Source organism: Leptidea sinapis, chromosome 4 (genome assembly GCF_905404315.1).
Source record: "Leptidea sinapis chromosome 4, ilLepSina1.1, whole genome shotgun sequence".
In the NCBI taxonomy this organism is placed as follows: domain Eukaryota; kingdom Metazoa; phylum Arthropoda; class Insecta; order Lepidoptera; family Pieridae; genus Leptidea; species Leptidea sinapis.
In genome coordinates, this window is record NC_066268.1 from 727,183 (window position 1) to 745,358 (window position 18,176).

Genomic DNA, 18,176 nt, shown 5'->3' on the forward strand with positions numbered 1-18,176 from the left:
TTTTATTAAAAAGAGCGCAAAAAAGAATGCTGGAAGAGTTTCTTCAGCCGCTTCTTCTCTTTCGGAGCGCCATTTGTTTCCGAAGCGGTAGTAGTATTAGAAATGACAACAAAAAGAATTCTAAAGGAATGAATTTTGAAAAAATAAATGACTTTTATGTCTTTATTGCGACGAAACAAGTGGGATTGACAGCGAAACAGGTATAGCAGATAGATGATATTACATGTGCAAACAAGACCAAAAATTCTTAACATTTAACCAAACTTCTCTCTATATCATAAACACTATTCCCTCCACCACACTATCCCATACTCTTCTTATAATTATACTTATATTTTTATATTATATTTTTTACGAAAATAAGGGACGAGACGAGCAGGACGTTCAGCTGATGGTAACTAATACCCCCTGCCCATTACAATGCAATGCCACTCAGGATTTTTGAAAAACCCCAAAACTTCTGAGCGGCACTACAACTGCGCTCGACACCTTGAGGCATGAGATGTTAAATCTCATTTGCCCAGTAATTCCACTAGCTACGGCGCCCTTCAGACCGAAACACAGTAATGCTCCCACATAACTGCTTTACGGCAGAAATAGGCGCCGTTGTGGTACCTATAATATAACCTATAAGTGTCATTTTCGTGACCTACATGAATAATTTGATTTTGATTTGGTTTGATTTGAAGCAACACAATTGGAGCAAAGCTGTAACTTTTATATACTTATTCAAACAAAACAAATTTTAAAACAATATTTATCCTGTGCAAAAGAGCCCACTCGTTAAATATATCATATACCACATATCTTCCTATTTATTTTACACAAACATTAGTTTTCACATAGTCATTTATAGTTTCTAATGTAGCTTAAGTATTCGCAAATCGGTTTTCTCAGTTTCCTGGTTTTTCCTCCAAAAATGAGATGTAAATATTAAGCGAAGCATAATAAAGCTTTATATTCCCCAATACGTAGATAGGCTTCTAGAAATAAGTTTTCTGATATCTAGGTATTTAGATAACGCCTGAATTGTTTCTATCAATTAGATAGTAAGTAAATAATATGTAAATATTCAATAGTCAAAAAAGTACTTTATAATTTACTGCCTGACCCGAATGATGCTGTTCTGTACATAATATAAAAAATACTGTTTATTATGAATTTGTCAATAATATTTCATAACATAAAAAAGTATTTCGTAAAATATGCTCACTGTAGTTATAATGAAATTGTTTCACAGCAGAACTGTCAAACCGTGAGTCAGTAAATTATCTCATTCAAAATAATATGTCCATACAAAACAGATGTTGGAAAAAAATATTTATGTTTCCTAAATCGAAATGAACACTATCCTATCTCTCAAGTTGGACTAAACTGCACTACAAGAAGTAATCCTCCTCCCCATTAAAATCCGTTTATCAGTTTAGGAGTTCACTGGAAATAAACATCAAGACACTGGATTCTAGAATCTTTAAATTGACTTACATTTTTTTCCTGAAGATAGCTTTGGTTTCGCAATAATTCGCAATAACAATAAAATTGTATTCAGTTTCATTTTTTTCATGGAGAAAGAGTTTGTACTCTTTTCCGCGCGTGCTTGATACCGCCGACCACATTCTCTTGCAACACCGAAGGAATAACAGGAGCGTTGCCGTCTTATTAGAAAGGTGTTCGTTTATTAAATGTACCCATGTAGTTTAGTCTCGGAAAAACCACACAAGGAAGCTCATTCTACAGCTTGGCTGTACGCGGAAGAAACCTTGAAATCCGCAATTTGGAGGAACGGCACACATCCAAATGGTGGGGATGATATCGTAATTTGTAGCACGTCGTGCGAAGGTGCAATTCGGCAAACTACTCTGCAAGGTTACTGAACATTCTCCAATTACAGAATTCAATTCTTAATTAAATTTCGATCTGTCCACTGACCGTCTAATGTCTGTCAGCGGATGTTTCTTATAAATCGCGATAGCAACAGCTGAAATTTTGACAGAGAGTTTGAAGAACCCAGGCATCAACCCCGAGACAGTTTAGGATACTGCAGGCTGTTATGAGTAAGTACATGGTTGTGGTAAAAAATAAATTGGCACTTGAATGTCAAAAAGGCGACGGTTTGATGATTGGACCTTAATTGTATGATCATGTAAATGAATTATATAATAATAATAATATTAACACAGTCTTACACAAATGAGCTTGCCCCAAACTAGGCAGAGTCTGTACTATCGGTACAATACAACGATATATTTAATAATATAATATAGAATAATACTAATATAATATTGAATATACTTACATAAACATACATAGATACATATCAACATGACTCGGAAACAAACATCCATATTCATCATTTAAATGTTTGCACCTACCGGGATTCGGACCCGGGACCTAGCTTAGTAGGCAGGGTCACTATCCACTGGGCTATTTAGTAGAGATCTGCAGTGAAGTTCACTGCGTGTTTTTCTGAATGGGTAAAACTTTTGAATGCTTTGACAGATACTTTTCATAATTTTCTGATAACGCTAACCTAAGCAACCTGAGCTAAGCAACCCTATTCGGCCTTCCTGCTTGTCGTTGATTTCTGCGACATCGTGTTTAACTCTACATTCTCTGATAGAGTTCATATATGGCAATCAAGTGACGTCTTTCCCGGGCCTTAGCTACCGCCTTATTTGCCGTATCAATTATATGGGCCTCCCAAGTGCGTAAGCAAAAATCAATAAAAACTTTTGCTGCTTGCCGATAAAGGCAATGAGAATGTATTTTTAATTTGAAATGTTTGTAAAAGTATTGGAAAAAGTGACAGATAGATAATTGTGATGAATAAATATTTCTTTTAATTTTACACAAACTTTTTTTTGTTTTGTGAGAAATATTAAGCCTTTATAAGCAAATTTTTATTCGGAGCCCCGCCAAAGCACGCTACGCCACTGCGTTCATCATCTTCGTGCACATTTGTCAGTCCCTCTATAGAATCACAGCGTAATTCTCACTTATTTCGCAAAATATATGAGCCCACTTAGTATACGATATATCTATATCATCGTCATCATCTCAGCCGGCAGACGCCCACTTCTGAACAAAGGCCTCCCCCAAAGATCTCCACGACGATCGGTCCTGCGCTGCCCTCATCCAACCCACTCCGGCGATCTTGACCAGATCGTCGGTCCATCTTGTGGGGGGCCTATCAACACTACGTCTTCCGGTACGTAGTCGCCATTCGATGACCTCACTGCCCCAACGGCCATTTGTCCGTCGAACTATGTGCTCTGCCCACTGCCACTTCAGTTTCGCAATCATTTGGCCTATGTTGGTGACCTTGGTTCTCCTACGGATCTCCTCATTTCTAATTCGATCTCGTAGAGATAAGATATCCCTACGAGATATCTATATATTTTATTATTATTATAATATCATTAAGTACCTACCTATTTATGTTATTTATTTCATAAATTATTACTTACCTCGGTCTTTACCTCGGTTAACCTGTTCTTCAATAATAATAATAATATTGACACACTTTTAAAAATCATCTTGCCCCAAACTATCAAAGTCAAATAAACTTTATTCCATTAGGCTTAAGCTAAGCGCTAATGAATAGTCACTATTAATATTTCTTTTAAATTACTGAATTAACCATAATATGTTCGTCAAAACTTGAGCTCGTGAGAAGAGCATACAAGAAAGTCTACGGCCAACCCTTTCAATCAAACAGTACCTTTTTTAAAATGCCTGTAATATAATACAATATAACAAATTAGTGTGTAAGGTGCTCCATCCAATATATGAGTCGTGTTTAAATAATATAAATTATTTCATAAAAAGTAATAAAGAATTAACTGTCGAAATATAAATTATCATATATTGGATACATCAACCTTTATGCTATGGATTGCAAGATGTCGATATTATGTATAATAAGATATACTTCCTTGTTATATAAATCATTACAGTCGAATATTTGGCAACACTTTTTTATAAAACACCAAAAACACCAAAAATAAAAAAATAAGATATAACATAACACGCACTCAGTAACAAATAAATAAATTAACTTGATTTTCAAGCATCTTAAAATAAAATTTTAAATTATTAAATCAACAGTCAGCTCTGCAAAATCCTATCTAGTTTGAACAACCGAAATGTGTGCCAATAAATTTAAAATATTTGATCTATTTTTACACGGCTTACAAAATAACGCGAACCGAATCTGTACGAAATAATTATTATAACTGATACAAATAATATGTAATAGAGAAATTTAAAATATATCTAGATAGCAATTTTATATTAAACAATTTAATAAGTTATATTATTTTGTTAAGTGTAAAACGGAACGCAGCTCTGGCAACATTCGCTCGCGCCATATCCCGGCTGCATCATTTGACAGATCGCAGTGCAGTGCGTTACGGAGTGTACGTGTGTGTTTTATTTAAATAGTTTTATGTTGTGAAAGCAGCGAAAAACGTAAGTTTATTAATTAAAAAGCCTAAATTTAGTACTATACTATCTCTTAATTTAGTTATTTCATTCGTAAAGAATTTATTCGAGTTGTGTTACCCGGAAATATGAGATGGGTTAGTCCGAAAAATAAAATAAAAAGTTGCTAACTGCATCATCTGTTGCACTGCCCGCATTCCAATATGATTACGTAGTCTATCTGTGGGTTCTTTATTTTGGCGCGAAACAATTCAATTTGAAATACGAATTTAGATTTCTTAAAATAGATTTGTTGCATATCGGATTTTGATTGATTGATTTATGTTAATAGGTGAGGGTTACCTGAAATTGAATAAGACTTCTAAAAATAGATAATTCTTTATTTAGGTTACATGAACAAAAAAATTAGGAAAGTTCTAGAATAGATATCCGCCAGGTTATATGAGTAATAAAAGATAAAAAGTTAATTATTATTTTTACATTGAAATTAAAACTAAACTCATGACTCTATTTTTAATATACAACGTTTTTGTTATTATTTATTTTATTTATAATATTCACTTATATCACTGGAGGAGAAACATTGCGATTTAACAATACTATTTTATGCGGTCGGGATTTTTTATCATAAACTTTTGAAATAAAATCTCAGCTTTGTAGCCTTTTAGGAAATACTCTACCGTTAGATCATTTATACGTCTAGATAGACCATTCCAGCTGTGAAAACGTCGAAAATGTTTAGAGTTTAGAACAAACCTCTATTTTGAGCAATTCACACACACTCACATAGTGTCATACAAATCGCGAGTGTAAGACGTAGCTTGTCATGCATATTAAACAAATATTCATGGCCTGTTTTTATCGGATGTCTAACAGCATGAGACTATCAGCTATCTAGACGCATAAATTATCTAAGACTCTACCATAAGTAATATGTATATATTTATCTTTATATATACAGTTTCTTCTGAACGTGCATTGACAGTGAACTCCTTCTAAATGGCTGGACCGATTTTGATGATTTTTTAGATTCTCAATACAGTTCATATATCATTCTCCTACGTAAGTTAGTGATCTCCTCCTAACGGCTGGATCGGTTTTTCAAATTTAACACGTCGTGTGTACAGGACAACGTCTGTCGGGTCCGCTAGTATTTTATATATTTTTTAAGAATCCTGAGCGGCACTGCATTGTATTTGGCAGGGCGTATCAATTACCATCAACTGAACGTCCTACTCGTCTCTTCCCATATGTTCATTAAAAAAGTACCTATGTCGTATAATCGATCGATATAGGTACCTATGAGTTGATCCATATATTCAAAATGTTTTCATACAGATACTATTAAATCTTGAATAATTGAAGTATAAGTTTTTGTGTGTTTAGTCATGTAACCGTTTTTTGTCTGTTTAGTAATGATTTGAGCAAAAAGAAAGCAAACACTTGAGCAAACTTTTGTCTTCGAAAGTCTTACAAAGGTTACCAGAGGATGTATTTTGTACACAAAATCCACATTTTCACTAGAGCTAAGTGGTGCTGAGTAATTAAGTAATTAAGTTTATGAACGATGTGGGACTCGAACCCGTGAGCTCTCGGGTTCCGGCCGAGCGCCCTTTCAACTGTCAACCGTTCGCTCTTTCAACTGTCAACTGTTCGAGTGACGTATGCTTTGTAAATCTTGGCATGTCTTGTTCAACTCTCAGGATATGGCTTGGTTTGGCTCAGTTGGAAGAGCGCTTGTATGGAACCCGAAAGGTCGCGGGTTCGAATCCCGCATCGTTCATAAATTTTGGTTACAAATTTAATTTAATGAATCCCAGAAGTGAAGGGGGAATATCACTTTAAAAATAACAAATTGTTTAAAATTGAAGTGATTCTATTGATTCTTAACAAATAAAATATACACTAGTATTTCTGGTGTAAACGCACTCGTAAGTCCTGACGAACAAAATCGCTGTGGCTACAAACCACAATAAATCTTTTGACCTCTTTCTCTTTGCCTCCATAAATAATATAAAAAAGCTTAAATTTATAAAAAAAAAATATCCTTAAATAACGCAAACTAAAACTACGAAGGGAATTTTTGAAAATTTCACCCTAAAGGTACTTAATAACGATATAAGAGTTGAACAATTGGATAGAAGTCTGTCATTTTCAAATTGAGATACAATAAAATTCGACATAATATTATACAGACAGCGCGTGAGTTGAATGCAGTCGGGACCTGAGGTAAACAGTGCGCGTAAACTTCCCCCGCTGTCCGCACGACTCACCTCGCGCGTACGGTGTAGTGCTGTGCCGTAGTCGTCACTTATCGTGTTATCGCATTAATATAAATATAAAATTGTCGTCCCTTGTTATATTTTAAATTTAATAATGACTAATCCGAGTTCATCAGGTTCCGAACCAAAACAAAATGGCGTGCGTAGAAAGTACGTATGCCAGAAGTGCAACCTGCATCTGCATGAACCTCTTAACTGCATATGAAGTCCTGGTACATGTACAGGATGACACATGTTTTAAGCTGCTATGACAGATATAACTAATACCGCTACGATTTTTCTGTTCTCCTGGTGTCTCTGTATACGTTGTGCGCATGACGTCAGAATATATTAAGGTATACTCCCGTCATACATAAGACAATCTCTTCTTCAATTATGATCGCCTGGTACCAAAACACTGTATAATGCTTCCTATCTCATTTTCTTCTACGTTAAATGTTATTAATTTATTATTATGTGTCTAACTCTTTTCACTGTCTCGCTTTTTCGTTTCATCGAATTGCAAATCATAGCGAAAAGAAGTTTTCACTTCAAAAACGAGTTTTTATTCATCACCACGCGCGAGAAATGGTGAATAATGTTTTAGACATTAATGTTGAAAACAGGCAGAACAAAAATTTGAGATTTAAATATTAGGTTACTATCGATACACTCATGATTATCGTCATCAATTATAATTAGGTCACAACACTATCGCATTCCTGAACTCTGCACTCAACTGGCGCGTTATCTGGAGGTTCACCAATGTGAGGCCCCTTTGCTAGATTATGGGTACTACAACGGCGTCTATTTCTGCCGTGAAGCAGTAATGTGTAAGCATTACTGTGTTTCGGCCTGAAGGGCGCCGTAGCTAGTGAAATTGCTGGGCAAATGAGATGACGAGCGCAGTTGTAGTGCCGCTCAGAATTTTTGGGTTTTTCTATATTTATGGTCGAGGTTTTCGATCATAAAAAGTATGCTGAAAATAAGGAACAACGTGGATATAAGTGAGTACCCTAAACTAAATGCTTTCTTAAAACAACAATCAGAAGGTTTTATAACTAAAATGTCGAAAATATTAACATCGAATGAAGTGGAAAGGTTTTTGAACGAAGCTCCCGATAATCGTTATTTAGCCACAAAGGTAATTTAATTATAAATACTTATACTTTTCTTTAGTATTCAGTGGAAAAAAATTCACTGAGACAGGCTTTCCGCACTTGTAATGAATTATACTATTTAGAGTTATACGGTTTCTTGGACATTGCAACATAAAATTATTTTTATAAAATAAACGTAGCCTATGTTACTTCTTATTACATCAGCTACCTGTCAATAAAAATGCCGTCAAAATCGGTCCAGCCATTTCAGAGATTGGCCGGAACAAATAGACAGACAAAAATTGTAAATATTGTTATTTTGCTGTAGGATATAATATATTCATATATACATGTAGTAAAAAACGGTTATTTCAATATTACAAACAGACACTCCAATTTTGTTTATATGTATAGATATATTAGGTTATCAAATATGTATCTATTTATTACCAGTTATATTATTTACCAGTGGGAGGCTCCTTTGCACAGGATGCCGGCTAGATTATGGGTACCACAACGGCGCCTATTTCTGCCGTGAAGCAGTAATTTGTAAGCATTACTGTGTTTCGGTCTGAAGGGCGCCGTAGCTAGTGAAATTACTGGGCAAATGAGACTTAACATCTTATGTCTCAAGGTGAGGAGCGCAGTTGTAGTGCCGCTCAGAATTTTTTAGTTTTTCAAGAATCCTGAGCGGCACTGCATTGTAATAGGCAGAGCGTATCAATTACCATCTGCTAAACGTCCCGCTCGTCGGGTCCCTCATTTTCATAAAAAAAAAAATATTTAAGTACACCACATCATATACAATACAATTTTCTACATCTAAAGCTTAGATAATTAATTATACGTCTAGATAGAGTCTCTTGCTGTTAGACAACCGATAAAAACAGGCCAGGAATATTAGTTTAGTGTGCCTTACACTTGCGATTTGTATGATACTTTGTGTTAGTGAGCGTGCATTGCTCAAAAAATATAGTTTAACTGTCAGCCTCAATTGTTTCGACGTTTTTACAGCTGTCACAGTCTATTTAAACGTATAATCTAGTTCTAAGTCTATCTACTGGTATTCATATACTGGTAACAGTAATACAATACTTGTCAAACATACAGCTATCTTACTATTGCGATTTATCAGATACAGCCGATTGACAGACACACGGACGGATGAACAAACAGAACTTACAGAGTTGAGTTAGTAAGTCTTTTAACGGGCGAATATATACGCTTTTACAATATGATCCCAGAAAATAAACAAAATAATTGAGTAGCGATATTCAAAAGAATTGTTAAAAGACGTTTCTCTGGTAATATATAAATAAACTAGCTGACCCGACAGACGTTGTTCTGTTCATGATAAAAAGAAACTCTTGCGGATGGAATTTTGGAAAATCCGCTTCTTAGCTGATCTCTACTCGGTGAAAAGAATATTCCTACCAAATATCAACCAATGAGTGACTATATACGTGGAAATCTCTTATATATATAAGAGATATTATTATATAACAGATATGATTGCTGTTGCTAATAATAACATTTTTTTTAAATATATATCTATTACGATTTTTTAACAGCTTGTCCTTCCACATAGGCCTCCTCCAAAGACTTCTCATCTTTCTCTCTCTCTCGCCATTCTCTGGTAATTTAATAATATAAATACCTTCTAAATAATTAGACTACAGTTTGGGAATGGAGCAACCGCTTTCAAGCTAAAAATAAATGTTACTGTACTATATTACATTGTAACCATATACTTATAAAAAAAATCTGCCCGCTGAGTTTCTTGCGCCCGTTCTTCTCAGGTCTGAGGCAAACATTTTCGAGTGGGTGATTATTTTTGACGTTCAATGAATGATTTCAAATCCTATTCTGAATAAAAATATTAACGATTTGAAGATGCAGCGGAATTTGCTCAGACTTTACTAACGTAAGACTTATCTGAGTGTAAGCTTAGTATAATCTTTGATTTCGTTTTTATAGTCATTTCACAGCTGAAATTATGCTGAACTAAGCCAAATGAAAAAAGTCAAGTTCGCGTTTTATCACACTCAGTTTACCGTAAATTATTTGGTAGGTCTAAGAACGCTTTATAGATCTCAGCCTTAGTAGGTAAAAGGTCTCCCGTTGCTGGCCCTTCGGGTGCGTATAGATACCCAAAGTGCAGGCTTTCGTGTTTCATTTCGTGGGCTTCGAAAAAAAGGGTTTCTTACAAAAATAACGAAAGGTCTATTCAAGTTGTGGAAGGCTTCTTTGCACAGGATGCCGGCTAGATTATGAGTACCACAACCGCACCCATTTTGCTGTGAAACAGTAATGTGTAAGTATTATTGTATTTCGCTCTGAAATGCGCCGTAGCTAGTGAAATTACTGGGCAAATGAGACTTAACATCTTAAGTCTCAAGGTGACGAACGCAATTGTAGTGCCGCTTAGAGTTTTTCGGTTTTTCAAACGGACTGCACTGTAGTCGTCTGCTCGTCTCGTCCCTTATTGTCATAAGAAAAGGGAGGTTTATCCACAAATATTTCAAACACTTGTTTCTTGCGCTCTGTTATCAGAGGGACAAACTAGTCCAAAAGGCGTTCACTAATAGGTTGATAATAATGTTTAATGGTGCATTCTTCTGATAGCGCAGATAACTTGTTACTATGTTCCCATTACACGACGGTTTGACTTATTTATTTCCTTCCAAGTCGCATATTTGGGGCACGTGCTTTGGCACGAGGGGTGGGAACTCCTACAACTCATCATGATGGGAAAAGTTGCCGGAAGAAGAGGCGTAGGTCGCAGAAAAAAGTCTTGGCTGCGCAACATCCGAGAGTGGGCAGGAATCACGAGTGTGGCAGAACTATTTCGCCTCGCGAAGAACAAAAAGTTAAATTACAAAGCTGACTGCCAACCTTCGCTAGACGGAGAGGCACGCGAATTTATCGTGGAATATAATATTGATACATAATATAATAATATTGGCACACTTTTACTCAAATAATCCTGCCCCAAATTATAAAAGGCAATTGCAAAACAACGATATTTTTAATACAATATACTTACTTAAACATACATAAATACATATAAACATCCATGACTTTAAAACAAACATCCATATTAAAGATGAAGATGTCCTTCCAAGCCGATCGGGACGCTGTAGGTTTGATTTTTTTTTTCTATGAAAAAGGAGGACATACGAGCGTATGGATCACCTGGTGTTAAGTGATCACCGCAATCAGAGGAATCACAGGAGCGTTGCCGGCCTTTAATGACGGTGTACGAGCTTTTTTTGAAGTTACCTATGTCGTATCGTCCCTGAGACACCGCACAAGGAAGCTCATTCCAGAAGCTCCTTGAAAACCGCACTGGGAAGAACCTCCACACATCCAGTTGGTGGGGATTTATGTTATGTGGCCAATTATACGGTAATCTTATAACATATATACACTTGTTAGTCCTCATATTCATAGAGTTTGTTCAGGGTAGGTAAATAAGTAACTCAGCGGTCTCCTTGAAATTTATACCTACGTCTGGACGGAGCTTTAGGGTTGGTACATACAAAATGATCGACGACGCGGACCTCGCAGCTAATTTAACTCGGACAGCGACCATTCACGGTGGCACATGTGTGCGTGCGTCGATTCTATTTCTCTGTTATGAAGTTAATGTAATGTATTGTGGTTCCATTTGCAAACGACTGCCCAATTACGTCACGTGTACTTTAATTTGACAAGGTTTCATCACCGTTGAAACGCGCGGAAATTATATAAAAAAGCAGCATTTTATTCGGAGAAGAAATAAATGCAATCCTATTTAATTCGAAAATACGTTTCTTTTCTTATGAAAATAAAGGAAGAGACGAGCAGGACGTTCAGCTGATGGTATTGATACAACCTACCCGTTACAATGCAGTGCCGCTCAGGATTCTTGAAGAACCCAAAAAATCTGAATGGCTCTACAATTGCGCTCGTCACCTTGAGACATAAGATGTTAAGTCTCATTTGCCCAGTAATTTCACTAGCTACGGCGCCCTTCAGACTGAAACAGTAATGTTTACACACTACTGCTTCACGGTAGAAAAAGGCGCCGTTGTGGTACCCATAATCTAGCCGGCATCCTCTGCAAAGGAGCCTCCCACTGGTAAATAAGTCTACTTTAAATGGAAGTTTAAACCGAATATTTTGAACAATTAATTGTTATTCGAATTTCGTAATAGAAAAAACAATCAAGGACATTTTACACTACAGATAATGTGAAAACTATGACGTATACAAGAAAATAAATGAGCTAACTCAGTTTTCCATTTGTTAAAAACACCCAAGATAATTACTATGCATTTTTATTATGTGCATTATTTTAGATAAATACTGTCATACAGAGGTCATTGAGTAAGAATGAGTATGTAGCCAGTAATTTATTATCTGATATAGTCGAAAAAATTGTAATTTTGACATTCGTAAATTAAATATTTTTGGTCTCCGCTGCGCTCCAACTAGATAGCGCAGGCGTAGTCGCAAAGTGCGGCAACTAATACTACGCTCAAGTGGGCGTACTCGAGCCAGTCTCGAATAATATTATGTGACGTTGACGTGCCACACGTTCTGTTAAACTTCGCTAATAGTTGTAACTAAAATCTCGGTCTGCGTATTAAAACTTTGTAAATATATAAGTCTACAAGAAATAAGAAAGACACTGGGATCACATATCATCAGTAAATAGTTTGTATTTTATTAAATTCAATGTAAAATAACGCGAAGCGTGTGTTGCAAAATTTGAAAGATGCCACTGAGTTTCAAGATGCCACTCACACAAGCATCTAATAGTTGCCGTAATAAAAACAGCTATTGTTCTTAAAGGGTAATGCGGTATCTAGTTGGAGCGCAGCGGAGATCAATCATGTTCTTGTAATTAGAACTAGCTCGATGGAAATGAATTTTTATATATATTCTGCTGACATATTTATACAAAATAAATGAATCTGTTTCGACCCAGTTGTCATATCAATCACGACCACTTTTCATGAAGATATTACTATGTAGTTATGTTAAACTTAAACTTATAAAGCAATCAAACATATCAATATAATTTGTACCAAGATTTACGATCGATGCGTGGCTCGGACGGTTGGCTCAGTTGGTAAGATCACTCGGACGGAACCCGGAAAGCAAAATCAAATCAAGATTACTTCAAGGAAATGACACTTTTGAATGTCAAAAAAATTTTTTTTTCGTATTGAATCTACTGCTACTTCATAAAGGGTTGAGCTAATGAGAAGAAGTAGCAAGAAACTCAGTGCCGCTCTTTTAAATCATGATTTACAAGCATGGGTTCGTGCCCCGCATCGTCTGTAAATATTCGTACAAATTAAATTTTATATATTTAATCCCCAGAAGTCAGGGTTATCACTTAAAAATAAAAAACTGTTTTGATTTGTGAAAGCGACATCTTAATTTCCTTATATCCAATTATTGGGGTTGAGCAGGTTATCAACTGTAAAGTATATCCTGTAGATAAAGCCACAACCTGAGAATTGAATAAAACATTACGCTCGATAAGTTACTCGGACGGTTGGCTCATTTAGTAAGAGCGCTCGGACGGAACCCGTCCGTATTTTTTACTTACAATAATTAAATTGTGGATGTCAATAATTTGACCTATACTAGTTATTTATGCAACTGTTGTGTAAAAAGGGCTATTAAAATACGAATGTGAGTTTATAGTATCACATGAGTGTTTTAATACCTAATTATCAACAGTTGCATACAAGACTTTATCTACACCCATAATATGAATCCTCTATAAAAGATTCTGAAACAGAGCTTACTGCTAACAATAAAAAAGCCAGTCCTAGTAACCATAATATCACCAAAGGAGTTTTATTATGAAAATGGATGCTATAATGTTGTAGTGAATTTCATTACAACACTCGTTTGGATGATGTAATGGTTATTAGGACATTGGCTGTTTTTATGTTGGCAATAAGCTAACTGTTTTAGAATCTTTAATTTAGATTTAAAGCATGGATATAGATGAAATAAAAAATATCAGCTTTTCCATATAAACTTAAACACCAGATTGCATGTTTTCGCTTTAAAAATAATACAATTTTTTGTCTGGACTGAAACACACTGAAAGCTGCTAATATTGGCACCGTCACATGTTCTAGAAACTTCGAATGTACTTTACAAATATTCGTCGACAATGAGAAAGAGGTTAAGGTCGTATGTAATTATTTTAAAAACTAATTATCTTTCACTAGAGTGGATCAATGTCAGTTCGTTGTGCTGTTTTTAAGACTCAACTTGACACTCGTCTAGAGGAGAGATTTGTGTTTTTGCCTGTGTGTGTTTTCGTTAGTAATAAATAGACTCGGTGACTTTGTGTGTGAAAATCGCTTTGAAAAGTGTTTTACTAGTACAATTGTTAATAATCACTGAGTTACCAGTGGGAGGCTCCTTTGCAATGGATGCACCTTTTTCTGCAGTGAAGCAGTATTGTGTAAGCATTATTGTGTTTCTGTCTGAAGGGCACCGTCGTAGCTAGTGAAATTACTCGTCAAATGAGACTTAACATCTCATGTCTCAAGGTGACGAGCGCAATTGTAGTGCCGCTCAGAATTTTTAGGTTTTTCAAGAATCCTGAGCGGCACTACATTTTAATGGGCTGGGCGTTTCCATTACCATCAGCTGAACGTCCTGATCGTCTCATCCTTTATTGTTATAAAAAAAAGAGTAACATGGACTGTTTTTCATTTGAAAAATTATTACTCTTACATATAAGCTAATATTGGTTTGCAGCTTTGCTATTCAAAGCAGCCACCCGATAATTATTTTTTATCATACTCTCCAATTCAGCCTGAGCGAAGTCGGGACAAAAGAATATTCAATTATACCCAACGTATGCATAAAACTGAATTTTAATCCAAATTTAACATATATGGAAAATTTAATCGGTTGGTACAGACATAAATTAAAACAGCAAAAGAAACTGGGACAAAAGTTTGAAAAATCAACAGAAGATAATTATACATAGAAATACATACTTTAAATTTATGTAAATAAGACAAAATTTGCTTTGAGCACGTTTATATTGATTCAACACATATCTTTATACTCACAGTGTAAGACTCAAAAATCGCTTCCACTCGGGCAATACAACAATTGCATTGAATTGGGTTGATAAAAAACAAAAGAATAGAAAGAAAAACACAGGATGGATTACTTTTTGTAAGAAGATAAAATGCGTGAAGACCGAAAAAATATCGTATCGCTTAAAGGCTAAAAAGATCACGCGTCACAGATTAATTAAAATATATATCCCAGTAAATAGTATTCAAATAAAATCAAGTCCTAATTGCGTCTCTTATTCACAATACCACAAGTGTCAGTTTCGTCTGTCACATCCAATAAGACAATATGACATGAACAATGTCAAGTAAATCAACGTACAGACAATTGGCTATATTGGTTGCGATCGAATTAGGTCGGTAAACACTGCGTTATCATTATTTACTTTCGACTTTATAAACATTGACAAAGGATAGCTTGTGACTTGAATCTGACTCACAAGTCAGATTTTTTTGTAATGCCACAGACAAACATAAAATTAGATGGAGCAAGTCTTCGACATACAACGAAATTATGTACTCAACTCCCTTGAACCGTGTTTCCACCTAGGGCCCTATTTCACCTCGCAAATTACCAAATTCAAACTCAAAATTCAAATTCAAATATTTTTATTCAAAATAGTATATGATAATATCACTTATTGAAAGTCAAAAATTATCACTCATTCGTGAAAGGTATGCCTCAGTCCTGAGTAGAACGGGCGCAAGAAACTCAGCGATTTTTTTTTTAGAAAAATATGGTTACAATGCAATATCGAACAATGAAATTTATTATTAAATAGCCTGGTCGCTCCATTCCCAATCCGCGGTATTATTAAGAAAGTCATTTATGTTATAGTATTCTTTACTATACAAACGTTTTTTAACGATTCTTTTCGATTTGATAATACATTTGTTTTGAACATTATTTGTGATCTTACTCGTGAACTTACTTACTATGTGAACTCGACTTAGCCGAGTAGTAGGCATTATAAGTTTATATTTGTTCTTGGTGTTAACATTATAGTTATGACAGTTTCTAGCAAATTCACTAATGTGCCTATGTACATACATAATATGATCAAGACTATAGACTCAATATATTGAAAAGCAACAGTTTTTGTCTTTGTCTTATATCATCGTTTCATTTTTTTAAATACAGAAGCTGTGCAATATCTCTGCAAGTTATGAGATATTTACGAGCTTTGAATAAAAGTATGTCATTTGAAAATGGTTGCGAAACTGAAGTGGCAGTGGGCAGGGCACATAGCTCGACGGACAGATGGCCTGTGGGGCTGAAAAGTCCTCGAATAGCGACCACGTACCGTAAGACGAAGTGTTGGTAGGCCCCCCACAAGATAGACCGACGATCTGGTCAAGATCGCCGGAGTATATTGGATGAGGAAAGCGCACCGATCGTCGTGGAGATCTTTGGGAGAGGCCTTGGTCCAGCAGTGGACGTCTTCCGGCTGATGATGATTTAAAAATTGCTTCAAGTAAACAACAAAATTACAAACAACACATACGAGTACTTACTAATTTCTTTAGGTCGATTAAATAAGTAAGATTGTAATATGAATGAAGAACATTCGAGAACCTCTATGTTTTAATCTATCTCTTCAAGACATATTTGAGTCCCCGTCTATTAATTGCAAGTCTATAGCTTCTGTTAGTAAATTCAATCAATTACCAGTTAGATTACTGGGAAAAGTGTGAAAGTATATTGCCATTTTTGTAAACAACTTTCCCGGTGCCAATCTCGACATAGGTTATGAAATAGAGTTCTGGTTTCATTTCCGCGAGGTTATGGATTACTTTAGAATAATTAAAACCGTTTTAATAATATTAAAAAGTTGAAAGATGATGATAAAATAACGGTTGATACCTAAGATAAAATAATAATGTTGAAAACAGATTTTTTTAAACGACTTCAAAAAAGGAGGAGGTTCTCTATTCGTCGATAAATGTTCTTTTTTTTTATGATTGTTACCTCAAAACTTTCGACTGGGTGAACTTATTTTGATAATTCTTTTTTTAATTGAAAGCTGGTGCTTCCCGTGTGGTCCCATTGTAAAATAACAATAATCGTAACTAGAATTAGATTAATTAATTAGATTGTATAAAAACACGCAATTATTTTTTATACTTTTTAGTGCACATTATATCTATTGTTTTGGAATAGTGTTTTTGAAGTAGGTTGTTTTAATGTTAATTTTTTTAAATATGACATTAAAAAGATATAAAAGAAATTTATATTCTCAAAATTTATGCCTTTATAATTCTCTTTTATGTCAGTTGAAACACTATCACCGCTTCGGAAACAAATGGGGCTCTGAGAGAAAAGAAACGACGCAAGAAATGCTCCAATCATTATTTTATTACGCTCTTTTTAATAAAATATAGATTATTCCTATAAAATAATCATAATCTAGTCCCAGGCTGTCCGATCGCTTAGGTATTCAGCTGTGGAGTAGTAAGATAATATTGCTACGTACGATTGAAACGCCAAGGATATTTAGGGACTTGTGCATCAAACATCAGTTTGATGCACAAGTAAAAAATGACGACAATTACATCAGTAAAAAATGACGACAATATGAATAAATGAAGAATGTCAGAGGAAAAAATCATCGCCATATACTGTATTTAAAAAAACAGGAGATAGTTAAAAAAGAGGTCACTGGTATAATGTAATATTTAGATTGATATAGTAATTGTTGTAACTAAAATACATTATACTTCCGTTTCGATTAATACTTAATCACTACTTACTCGCTGTGAACAAGTCACCTATGAGGGAACTTATAAAAACCCGCTACGTCATTTCCAGTACGTTCTTATTTAGATTTGTATCTTTTGCACAATTTTTTTTTTCTTGAGTATCCTTAGATAATTTATACGTCTATATAGACTGTGACAGTTGTTAACACGTCGAACAAAATAGCGGTGAAATGTTAGCCTCTATATTCAGCAACGCACGCACACTCGCGTGGTCACTCAGATCTTTGAGGGAAGCCTTTGTCCAGCAGTGGCTGAGTTTCTTGCGCCCGTTCTTCTCAGGTCTGAGACAGTCTAGGTACCATGACGTGTAAGTACCAATAATGTGTAAGCATTGCTGCGCTTCGGCCTGAAGGGTGCCGTAGCTAGTGCAATTACTGGACAAATGAGGCTTAACATCTTATGTCTCAAGGTGAGGAGCGCAGCTGTAGTGCCGCTCAGAATTTTTGAGGATTTTCAATAATCCTGAGCGGCACTGCATTGTAATGAGCAGGGCGTATCAATTA

At 35.3% G+C, this 18,176-nt stretch overlaps 1 protein-coding gene across 1 annotated transcript in view; it reads left to right on the forward strand.

Annotated features, from left to right (window-relative positions):
* The first annotated feature begins 4,314 nt into the window (after positions 1–4,314).
* Positions 4,315–18,176, forward strand: part of LOC126980002 (LIM and SH3 domain protein Lasp) — a 60,934-nt gene continuing 47,072 nt past the window's right edge. The window contains exon 1 of the mRNA XM_050829620.1: positions 4,315–4,470. The gene's annotated coding sequence lies outside the window, so the exon portion shown is untranslated. The remainder of the gene's footprint in view (positions 4,471–18,176) is intronic.